Here is an 11,761-nt window from a genome sequence, read left to right on the forward strand (position 1 = left end):
GGGTGGAGGGGGGTAGTAGACTGTTTTAAAAGTGGGAGGAGGGGTGGGGGGGGATCTTGGACAGTCTCTGGTCAATAAATAATGAAATAATCCAGCTTCCTCACCCATTGTGGTTGTGTTTTGCATGCGTTCGAGGTGAATCATGGAGGTCCAGTTTATGTTAATGGGTTTAAAGTTAATTAAACGTCTCAGACTGATGCGGTCCCCACAGTGTGCACACTCCACTGACCAGTCTCAACACATCACGCAGCCCATACATCAGTGCGAGTTTAGTGAGGGTTTTAACGCCCAGTGCTGCTGCCACTGGCAGATACATATATATACTACGTGCAGCAGCCAAACTCCAGGCACCAGTTGCACGGTAGACGGTCCTAATAGGGCTTATAACGCCGACGAGTGGCCCCGCTTTACCGGGGGCTGGGAGCGTCGCACCAGATGCGCACTGATCTCCGGACAGGAGCCAGTCCATCTGCCGCCTGACGAGGCAGGGAAAGGCCCGGAACCCCGCGCAGTGCAGCCCAGAGGCGAGAATTTAGAGCAGCCCAAAGGTTCGCGGATGAACCGAGAGCAGGGGGCCTTGTTGTCATATTTCTGGAGTAAATTGGGATGGGGAGCAGGTTTGGCATTTAAAGATTTGTGAAAGCTTTTTTTTTTTTTTTTTTTAATGGCCCTTGTGTGTTTTTTTCTAAACTACCAGTTTATACAAAAAAAGAGAGTAAATGTCCTCTAAACCTACAATTACAGTGTGACCTTCATGGAAGTTTACTTTAATGACATTTAATCAGCCACTTGTGAAAGATTTTTCTCTGTAGTAAATAATGAGGATTTTTTTTTTTAGATTTCTGCAGTTTTGATGCCACAAACTATTTTATTGTAGCTCACTGTGCAGTCTTTGTCTCAAAGCACAAAGTTCACAGTTAAAAAAAAAAAAAGGAAAAAGGAAAAAAAAAAAAAAAAGTGGAAAGTCATTTTCCCAAGCCCGGCCGCGTGTGATGCCACCTCTTTTTGTTTTCTCCTCTTCTCAGATCAGACCTGATTGGCTTAAACGGTTTAATACTGGACGACTTCTTATTCATAATAGATCACTATATAGCCTGCAGTCATTAGTCTATCGCTGCCGGTGTAAGCACTAATCCCCTTATAGGCTTTAAGACTACTTTAAGTATATTGTGTCAGATTCTAACACTTACAACAAGTGATGGTGCGTTTAGTGGGAGTGGGGATCCATGCAGAGCTAAAAACAGCCTATGGGCTCTGCAAGGCTGATGCTGCTGGAATACACTGCAAAACACTTTTAATATATGACTGAACTTAATTTGCAGAAAATCTACCGACCAGTGAGGGCAGATTCAGGAAACATCTCAAAAAAAAAAAAATCACAATGCAGTCTGACTCCAGCCTTTTGTGCACGCTTGCTGGCCTCGTTTGGGAGTCTGTTTGGGGTTTTAATCAGCTCCGGACGTGCAGCAACCTCATATGGCCATGAGCGTCCGTTAACTTGGCCCTGCAGCCTGGGCTGTGTGTGTGTAGTAGCAGTGTGTGTAGTGTGTGTGTGTGTGTGTGTGTGTGAGCCCCGCACCTTTCCACCCAGAGTAACGACTGAAGGCAAACCATAACAAACGGCCCAGAAGATGTTTGTCTTCCATCAGCAGCAAAAGCAATTAAGAAACGGGAGTGTGTGACCTAGATAAAGGATGCGCCTCGGAAGGAAGCACAGGTTAATATGCTAATATGGATCTGCTAATTGTGGGGATTTACTTGTCGGTTTGCGGAGGGGAGGGGCCCGGGCGTCACTGCCTTGTTTAAGCCTTCAAGATTTGCAGCAAATTAATTTCTCCCCATGCAGTGCGTGAGGTGAGGCAGGAAACAGGTGGTCGCTGTTTAAATGGCCAGTCAGGGAGAAACGGGGCAGTGGATGGGCCTGGATTGGTCGCACTTGCCCTACTTTGCCCCACCACCCCACCCCACCCCACCCTCACCATCTCCATTTCCCATGCATTCCTTTTACCTTGTGAGGATTTAAACAAATATCATGTAAAATACATCCACATCCTGTCAAGTGCATATATCATATTAATTATTATCGCCCCGGGGTGACACCCCCCCCCCCCCCCCGAACTCACCCCACCCACACACACACAGAGCCGCAGGACATGCTGGTTACTTCAAGGACCCCGCGTCTCTCCAGGAATAGAAAATATTGCGGAAAAAGTCCCTAAATGCAGGACTTTCATGAGTGATGTGGTTACCTGTCACACGGCGCGTCCACCGGGTATCACTGTCGGTTTGTCTTCCCAATTAGACTGTTTGATTGTTGTTCTTTGTGGCTGTAATTACTCCTGAAGTCAATTGAGAAGTTCAATCCAGGTCAGACACGTGTCAGCTGCTGCGAGGAAATAAAGAAAAGGCCAATCTGCTGCCAACGGACAGTCGCTCACCGGCATATTGGATATATTTCTATCTAATCCGTAGGCCTGATAATTATAAACAACGATCTTCTCTGCGCTTTTTAATCATCTCTTATCAAAACAATCTTTTTTTTTTTCATTTTAAATTACATGTGTGATCAACCAGACTTTTTTTTCTTGCATTTAATTGGAACAATAGGATAATCACATGTATAGTAACTTCTGGGTGATCACTGGTCGTCTGTTCGAGCGTCCTCGGCTCTTTTCTTTCGGGCCAGTCTGAATGATTAACAGTATTTTTAATAAACGATTACAGCCATCATCCGCGTACAACCGAAGCTATAAAATTGATCTCCAGAACTTAACTCTAGCAGCTGTTGGATCAGAGTCAGCCTGCTGTGTGTGTGTGTGTGTGTGTGTGTGTGTGTGTGTGTGTGTGTGTGTGTGTGTGTGTGTGTGTGTGTGTGTGTGTGTGTGTGTGTGTGTGTGTGCGTGTCGATCGATGTTCATTAACTTCTCTTTTCAGGAGTTTCTGAAGTGCTCCTGAAGATCACACGGAAGCTAAAAGTCTTTTGACTATTTCCCATCCAGCTTTTTTTTCTGTGTGTGTGTGTGTGTGTGTGTGTGTGTGTGACGCACAGATGGGAGGGAAGAGGAAAATGTACTTTCAGATTTTCATCATCTCTTCTTCCTCCTCTCTCTCTCTCTCTCTCTCTCTCTCTCTCTCTCTCGCTGTCTTTCTTTTAACATCCAATCCTGTAGTTGCACGAGACGCAACAGGCAGTGGTTGAACCCCCCCCCCCAACACTTTTATGACTTTAAATTAATATAGTTATCAATCAGCTCAGTTTGTTTTGTTTGACTGTTTGTTTATGGTGCAATTCAGTTGTGTCTGTGGGATTTTCAATGTGTTAAATATTTCCAGTGTTCGGAAAAAAAATACATAAAAATGATAATATGCATGAGCAGTTATGAGTTTAGAAATGGCTCCAGGCCCCAATATAAGCTTTCTTCAGCGTGGCAAGTTTAATGCTGAGAGTCAAGTGGGTCTTTGACCTTTTAACTTTATTCTCACTGCAGCCAGTTTCGGCTGATGCCAAACTGCTGCTGCAACGATCTGACTGGGAAATTGGCATTTATATATATATTCGATGCAAATCAGCATGTCATGGAAATCACTGAAAACTGAATATGGATCGGAATTTGTTAAAAGTAAAGTGAAAAAAAAAAAACATCCCTCCAAATACAAGGACCCCTACATGGTTCAGTTGTATTAAGAAGGGTAATTGGGATCCAGCCTTGACATTGGCCCCTGCCAAGAAGAGTGTGTTTTGTTATTGGAGCAAGGCACAGAATCCAATACCATGTCAATATAAAGTAATATGCCATTTTTTTTGTGGTTGTTTCCTGAGTTGAGCTGTTGATGCATTATCTTCCACACTCCTGAGTTTTTTTAAAGTAATCATACTCCAAATATTGTGGCTGTGGGTTTATTTAGCCAGTGATCTCTTAAAGCAATGGGCTGTCTGCTCATTATTTTTTAGAGTTTTTATGAAAAAAATGAATCACAAAATTGTTACAGTTGATAATTTTTTATGTCTAAAGCTAAATAAATTAGTCTGGGATGCAGATGTGAGGATCTTTATTCTCTGTGCATTAAAAAATAACAATTATCGTCTTGTTTAAGCTGTTTAAGTGTCCGAAAACTTACTACCAACTGCTTGTATGCCTGCATATTAGTCATTTACAACAAGCTGTGTGTGTCACCTTTTCTGTAATCTATAATAGAACTTGCACACTTGCATTTTTGGTGTTGTGCATAAAAAAAAAAAAAAACTTCACCCACTGTAGTGCTGTTCTTGTCCCAGCCAGCAGAGTGCGCCGCTTTGGCAGTGCAGCCTGAGGGGAGATTAACCTGCAGGTCTCAGTCAGAAGAGGACACACACACACACACACACACACACACACACACACACACACACACACACACACACACACACACACACACACACACCCTCTTTCAAAGCCAGCGAGTGTACACATGCAAGAGGGGGGGAGATGCAGGTTCAATGACTTTGATCATGTAATTCCTGCGTAATCTCTGTAATCTTTTAAAGCAGAGTTCTTTGAATGTATGCTGTATGTGTGTGTGTACGTCTGTGTGTGTGTTTTCGTGAAAGCGTGAGGGACAATACACGTGATGTACATCGGACTCGCTGCAAAGACTCCAGCTAAAAGGGGAAATCTTCAGGAAGCAAATGATGTGAGCGCTGGCCTTCCTGGTTTTTGACTTCTCTGTTGATCAGTGGGTAAACATGGGTCCAAGTTTCAAAGGAGGATCTGCGGAAAAAAAAATGGAGAGACAAGAAAGTCAGCGCAGCCAAAAACTGCTTCAAGTTTAGCTTTATTTTGTGAAAGTATATGACAACACTCAACTTGAAAACAGCGCCAACCATGTCAGTCTCCACCAAATGCCTTGTGATCCTTTGTTTTAAGTCATGGACAGTAATGTTTTCACAGGACATGTTACTGTAGTGGTCTAAAACTGAACTGAATGCCATTTGTCTGTACAATGAAAAGCTAAATAAAGTATTATTCACAAAAATTTCAGCTTTGATGTTTGTGTGTTCTCTCTTGTGTAAGCAGTGGACAGTCTGATGCTCTGAGTACTTCCAGCCTTGATTCAGTCGCTGCCTCTAGCAAACTGACTGAAATCACGTCACAGATCAAGAAATGGGAAACTAATTTCTTCAAGAAACTTACGGTCGTCTTGCTTGTAATGTCTCAGTTCTAAACCTTTTGGTAACTCTTGGATGAGTTTGTCCTTCATCCAGCACAAAGGCGATGGTGACACTAATGGTGATACTACGGCAGTTTCTATTGTTTCACAAAAATATACAGTTAAATCTGGTGCGAGGAAGAAAACTCTAAAGTCTATGTTTGGTAAACTTGAAAGACTAGAAGGGATTCTTTTGAACAATAACCCTCCAGACATTATTTTTATGAAAGAATCAATTTTTTCCGACTGTTTCAGAGCAGTTAAACACCCTTGTAGACTGCAATAGTAGTTTTCACGGCTCATGTAAAATATATGAAAGCTTAGAGACATTTTAGTGTAGATATGGGCTAGATCTACTAAAGCAACTCCATAAACGCATTCACAGAAACTTCTCAAGCTATTCATACCAAAGAAACTGTTACGAATATTGAATAGGCTTGAAAACATACAAGTTGAATTAAACTGTTCAAGTTTGCAAATTAACAATGACCTCCTAAACCTAAAGTAGCACATATTCATAGGAGATAAGTGTTCAGTGGGGCTGCACAGGAATGTGCTCCCAGTATTTTTGTGAGGAGTTTGCACGTTCTTTCTGTGTGCACATACAGTACATTTTACAAAACTGTCACTAAAGATTAGACATAGCTTATCAAACACTTGAGTCTGACGGTGCTTTACAATGTGTTTGACTGTTTCCTGGAGCCAGGAGCAAAGTTTTTACTGTTTTTACTGTTAATATTCTAGAAAAAAAACCCCTCTGTAAAGCTGTGCATTGACTGTTCTGTTATTGAGGTTACCTTGTTTCTCATGGACGCTCCTGGATCAGCTGCCACTTATTATGTTTCCTTCTTCGCACTGGGCTTAACTTTAATGCACAAACTAACTATTCATGTGAGAAGACATTTCCATATTATTGAATGTTTTTTTACAGCCGTGACTTAAATTATTGCAAATAATCATCTCGACTACGGGTAATATATGAAAACCCTAGTGAGAGCAAAATTATTTTGCACTCTTTGGAGCGTGTAAGTTATTTTTAACAGAGCCCGGTGTGTAATGAGGGCTCCAGATATCACAACCCCATGGCCGTAACTCCACCGGCTGGTGCCAAAGCACGGAATAAGATCGGTTATGTCCTCAAGCAGTGCGCCAGTTTAAGAAATCTTTAGACATTTCAGTGTAGAAGTTATACTAAAGATGTCCGGACATCTTCTGGACTGTTTTCTAGTGCAGAACTTTTACTTTAAAACCACAACACAGCAGATCCATCGGGCAATAAAATATAGCTGAAATAAAAATGATTAACTTTGTTTAAATGCAAAATTTAGTTCGGAGCCACACTGCATTTTGTTGAATCTAAGGTTTTCAGAGTAATCTGTAGGCAGAGCATCATCGGTGTGGCAGTACCTGAGTGACTTCTGCAGGATGTCCATCAGTAATGTCTGCACTAACAATGGTCAACTGAAGACTGAATATATATGTTTATCTTAAAAAAAAATAAAAAAAGGAAGTTTGCACGGTCTTTCACTCATCCAGGCCACCATCAATCATATTGATCTCCACCCCTATTGCCGTGCGGTTCAGCTGCCTCCCTGCCTGTGTTGTCTTTCGGGCCTGTAAGACTTTTGTTTATCCTCAAACGTAACAGAGTCTGATCAGAAGCGGGGAAGGCGCACATGAAACGGTACCCAGACTACGCGGCGAGGACTGGAAGAGACGCCGCGAAAAACTTGAAAGCGGAGTTGGTCAATTATAACAGACTCCTCCAGCTTTGAGCCTTTGGTTGGCCATAAGCTCCGGCGCTGTTTTCTTAAGTCATCTCGCTGCCAGAGAAATCCTGTTTACCGTGTAACAACAAGCGGGGATGTCAACCACGGCGAATACGCGTGCACCTGAGATCACACAGATTTGCTGCTTTATGGCAAGACAAACACCCACATTACACACTCGCACACCACAATACACAAGAAGAAGCGCGCCACAAAAACACCCTCGGAATTTTTTTTCCGTGTGTGTGTGTGTTACTTGACTGCTCCGGTATAATTACCAGGGAAGTCTCCTGATGTGAAACCTTTGCTGTTCTCACAATGAACCCATTTACCGCTGCAAACCATCAAACGCCTGCCACACACACAAGGTGGTGGTTAACGTATACCAGCATACACACACACACACACACACACACACACACCAAGAGAAATGTATATACACACACACTCATGCACACACCAACCATTTCAAACGAATGCAGGGAAATAAACAGAGACGAGAGCACACAACCCCTTCAGCCCTCTGGGAATTTTACTATTCCGCACTTCTCTGCTTCTCTCATCCCTTCTCTCTCCCTCTTTTTCTCTCTCACTCACACACTCACCCTCTCACTCTCTCCCTCTTTTCCTCTCTCTCTCTCCGTCTCTTCCTCTGCTCCTTTGTCTCCCTGATTATGCAGTCGATCCCAGGGTGCTCCACTCACTGAGATCATCCACCTGTCAATCTGAAGCACACACACTTTTTTTTTTTTTTTTACACACACACACACACACACACACACACCATTCCACCAGTGATATTGATACAGAGGAAATATTAATGACTTCACTCACCTGCAATACACTGTTGTATCTTACACTTCCAACACTGGGCCATGCAATTCATCAAGACACAGTTCTGGAGAAACTTCCACTCAAAAAAAAAAAAAAAAAAGAAAAGAAAAAAAAGCACAAGATGTGGTGAAGTAACATTGAATGAACACACACACGCATACACACATATGCTCACCATGCACAGGCTTGTCAAAAAGTGTCACATCAAGTAGTAAAAAAAAAATGCAAGATGGCGTGTAATTTTAGCACATCTTAAACGTGTGTCATTGTTTATTTTTTAGTGCTTTGGCACATGTATGTCTTTTTATTAGAGTTTTGAGCTGCTGCAATCACAGCCTGTGTGTCGTTATGTGTTTATGTTGAGGAGAATATATTACAGTGAGGCCCTCATGTACAAAGAAATATACAGGCAGCCAAGATGGATCGAGCACAAGGTATAAATATATCATGCATCTATCTCCTTAGTCACTGCATTTCAATGCATGTTGGATTATCCTATGCATATTTCAATGATTTGTTTGTTGTAGCATGTCTAGATTTACAAGTTGAGTAAATGTTGCATTCTGGCCCAGATATGAACTCTTGTGACACACACACACACACACACACACACACACACACACACGAAGTATAAGTCAGTTAGTGTTTTGACTGAAGACGCCTAAAGAGCAGGTTCTTGTCCTTTATACAGTAATTCATGTTTTTTTTTTGCGCATCTCTTCACTGAAGCTTCAAGATTTTCAGATGTATTCATTCTTGAACAATGACTGGTAATAATGCCAAACATTTGGTTCTTCTCTGAGTCCCTCAGCCTGACATTGAGTAGAGAAGATGAAACTCTTGTCGAGTAAGAGTGATTTTATCAGAAATGTAGCCAAATGATTGCTTTCAAATCCTTCTTCCGGGCTCATGAATTGATGTACATTTGAACAGTTTTAGAGAGAAAGTTGCCTTTTTGTGTTGCTCCATTTACTTTTATTTAACCCGTTTCTGACTGATCCGTCCTAAACCAAGGCCTCCAGTTTAATTCCAGGACAGTCCGTCACGGTGCAGAAGGGGTATTTTTAAAACATCCAGTACAAACATCTTTTTTCCTTTTTGTTGGCACCTAAAATCTTCCTAAAACAACAGTAATTGTCAACAAATAAGCTCTGTTAGGCTCATATAATATTGATTGTTTGTTTGATTTATTACTTCTTTCTTATGTGATTAATTGGCATTAAAAGCCACACCATCCGTAGATCCTCACTGTGATCTCCACACTTCACCATGTCTTTGTGTTGGCGCCGGCACTTCCACCACCGTGGTCTTATAAAAAAAATATAAAAAAAATAAAATAAAAAACCTCCGCTGACTTGGAGTGTAATGAAGCTATTGGCAGCATCATAACCCTGTATTGAAGAGTCTCTCTCCACCCCCACACTGAGCTGTTATCTTTTGGTAAGGTCAAGAAGAAAAACCTTCATTAGAGCCTGAGGACGATGCTGACTGCCTGAGAATGGGAAATCCAGTTTCTGTATACATGATAAAGCAGGCATGTCCTTCATCTTTTTCACTGTGAAGTCTGCTTTAGTTTCAGAGCATCCCTGCGCCCGACTGAAAGAGAGGAGGATAGGTAGGCACTGTATGTATTTGGTAGCTGGATGATAGAGGTGCACAATGGAGAGGTAAGTAGATGGAGAGGTAGTGTTGATAGATGCGTGCATTGGTTAGTACATATGTGTAGGTAGCATTATTATAGATATGTGAATAGATCAGTAAATAGACAGGTTAATGGAAATTTGGTCGAAGGTTGTTCAGAAGATTCGGTACATAGTGTGATGGGTAGATGATTTTTTCTTTCTTTGTTTCATCCTTCATTTCTGTCCTTCAGCCTGTTTGATAAGTAGGTAGGTAGATCGATGGGTCGTTCGAGAATTGATGAATGAATGAGTGGATGGAGGCATAAAGGTTGGCTGCGCTGCACGGTGCAGGGATGGACGGTGTCTCCATGTCTCCGCAGCTCATTTCATTTCTCAGCCTCACTCCATCACCCTCGATGAGATCCTGGGCCTTAGCCTCCTGTGCTCTGATAGCAGAGGTTACCATGGCAACGGAGTGGTCTTGTGGCCCTGGATGTACACACACGTGCACACCCACACACACACACACACACACACATTTGCTCTTTGCACATCTCTTCATGCATACATATTCAGAGCTACAGGTGCCCCCAAAAGTATCATCCTTCCTGATTTTGATTGACACACTCGAGGGGCGGTGGATCACAATTAGTGATGCGGCTAATTTCCCACAATGCCCTGCAGCCACTGGGCACCCACTGCGCCCGCAGCCAGCTCATCAATATTCATGAGCCATCTGATGAATATGTAAATGGGGAAAAAAGCGCTGGTGTCCAGGTGAACAACCGCAGCGCACCAATCTGAGGCCGCCGCACGCGCTCCGCGTTCAGGGGTGGGAGAGTGGCAGGAAGTGGCGTCTCAGGGCATCAAAGAGATCTCATCATAATTACAAAGATAATTAATGCATGAAACCATAAACTCTGAGATCTAAATTAAGACGAACCCTTACATCACTAATTACACAAATTACGAGTCTTAACTTGATGGATTTAAATCATCTGCCATAATCTACTTAACCCACAATTAGTATTCTTCCATGCAATTTGATCTGAGATTAATATTTAGCTAATCTCATCCTTTTCACATCATCCAAAACAGATTCAACCATGAACATAAAATGTTGCACAGTACATGAAAGCTGAACCTTACTTCTGACTTCAGGTCTTGGCGTTAGTTAAAAATTTAACATAGATACTCAGTTACAGCATTTATCAGAACACAACTCGTCATCCTAAAACTTTGCTTCATGAAGTGTTGACCTCCGTCCTGATTATTGTCACAGACTGTGCATCAGGTTTTTTTGAAGTCTTGTTTTTTATGAAACTGCATTTCAGCCTCAATATTTACCTTCACGGACTCCACAACAGCAGATTATCCTTCAGTCTGAAGATTCGTCCGTTATTCTCCTCAGTTAACGCCAGGTAGTGTGGCCTTTAAGGCATCAAATGTTTGTGGCACCTCAAATAAAGCACCCCCCTCCCCCCCCCTCACAAAACAGAGATGAATAAAACTGATAAATAAGAATTGCAAACTGCACTGTATTGAAATACATGTTTCACAAAGTATAGCTAAAAACCTAATCTAACCAAGATAATTTTCAACAGATTTATGATCAAATCCGATGTCACCTTTTTTTTGAAAAATCTTTTTTAATATTTTCAAGTGAAACACGTCCGTCTGGCAGTAAGCAGCACTTATCTCAATGACTACCACAAATATTCAATAATGTATCATGTGACTGTAATCATTATATCAAATAGCCCATCTGTGTGGCTGCTGGTAGAAGAAGATCTTGCAATTTCAGTTTTGTGGGTTCGATCCCTCATATAACACTGTCCGTTTGTCCAAGTATCTCTGAGACAGCCAGACTCTGAACTTTGCTCCCATGGAGGTTGAGCATCTCGCACGACAGTCGTCTTTATCGCTGTGTGAATATAACTCTCGGTGTAAAGTACGCTGAGACTCCCAAAGCAGTGAAGATACTCTGATGGAGTGAACCCTATTTTTAATTTGGAACTAGATTCTCAAATATGGTCATTAACCCGATAAAAGGTAAATAGAATTCACTGCTTTATCACTTATTCCGTTCATATAAGAACAGTTTCTTCTGTTTGCCTGCATGACTCCCTGAAATTTAGCCAAACTCAGATAAGAATGTTTTTGTTGTCCTTTTAGTAATAAGTTAAATAGTGAAACTTGAATTTAATTTTGGCGATTGTCTCCTGGTCTGTTGTTTCTTTTGTTTGGCAATACACAATAAAACTGGCAGAGGTTTTAGGTCCTTAAGGCTTGTTTGTAGAGTCGCAAGATCAAACCTACTCTAATGAACTATGGTGACAAGATGACATC

The sequence above is a fragment of the Salarias fasciatus genome, chromosome 15 (genome assembly GCF_902148845.1).
Source record: "Salarias fasciatus chromosome 15, fSalaFa1.1, whole genome shotgun sequence".
NCBI classification, from domain to species: Eukaryota; Metazoa; Chordata; class Actinopteri; order Blenniiformes; family Blenniidae; genus Salarias; species Salarias fasciatus.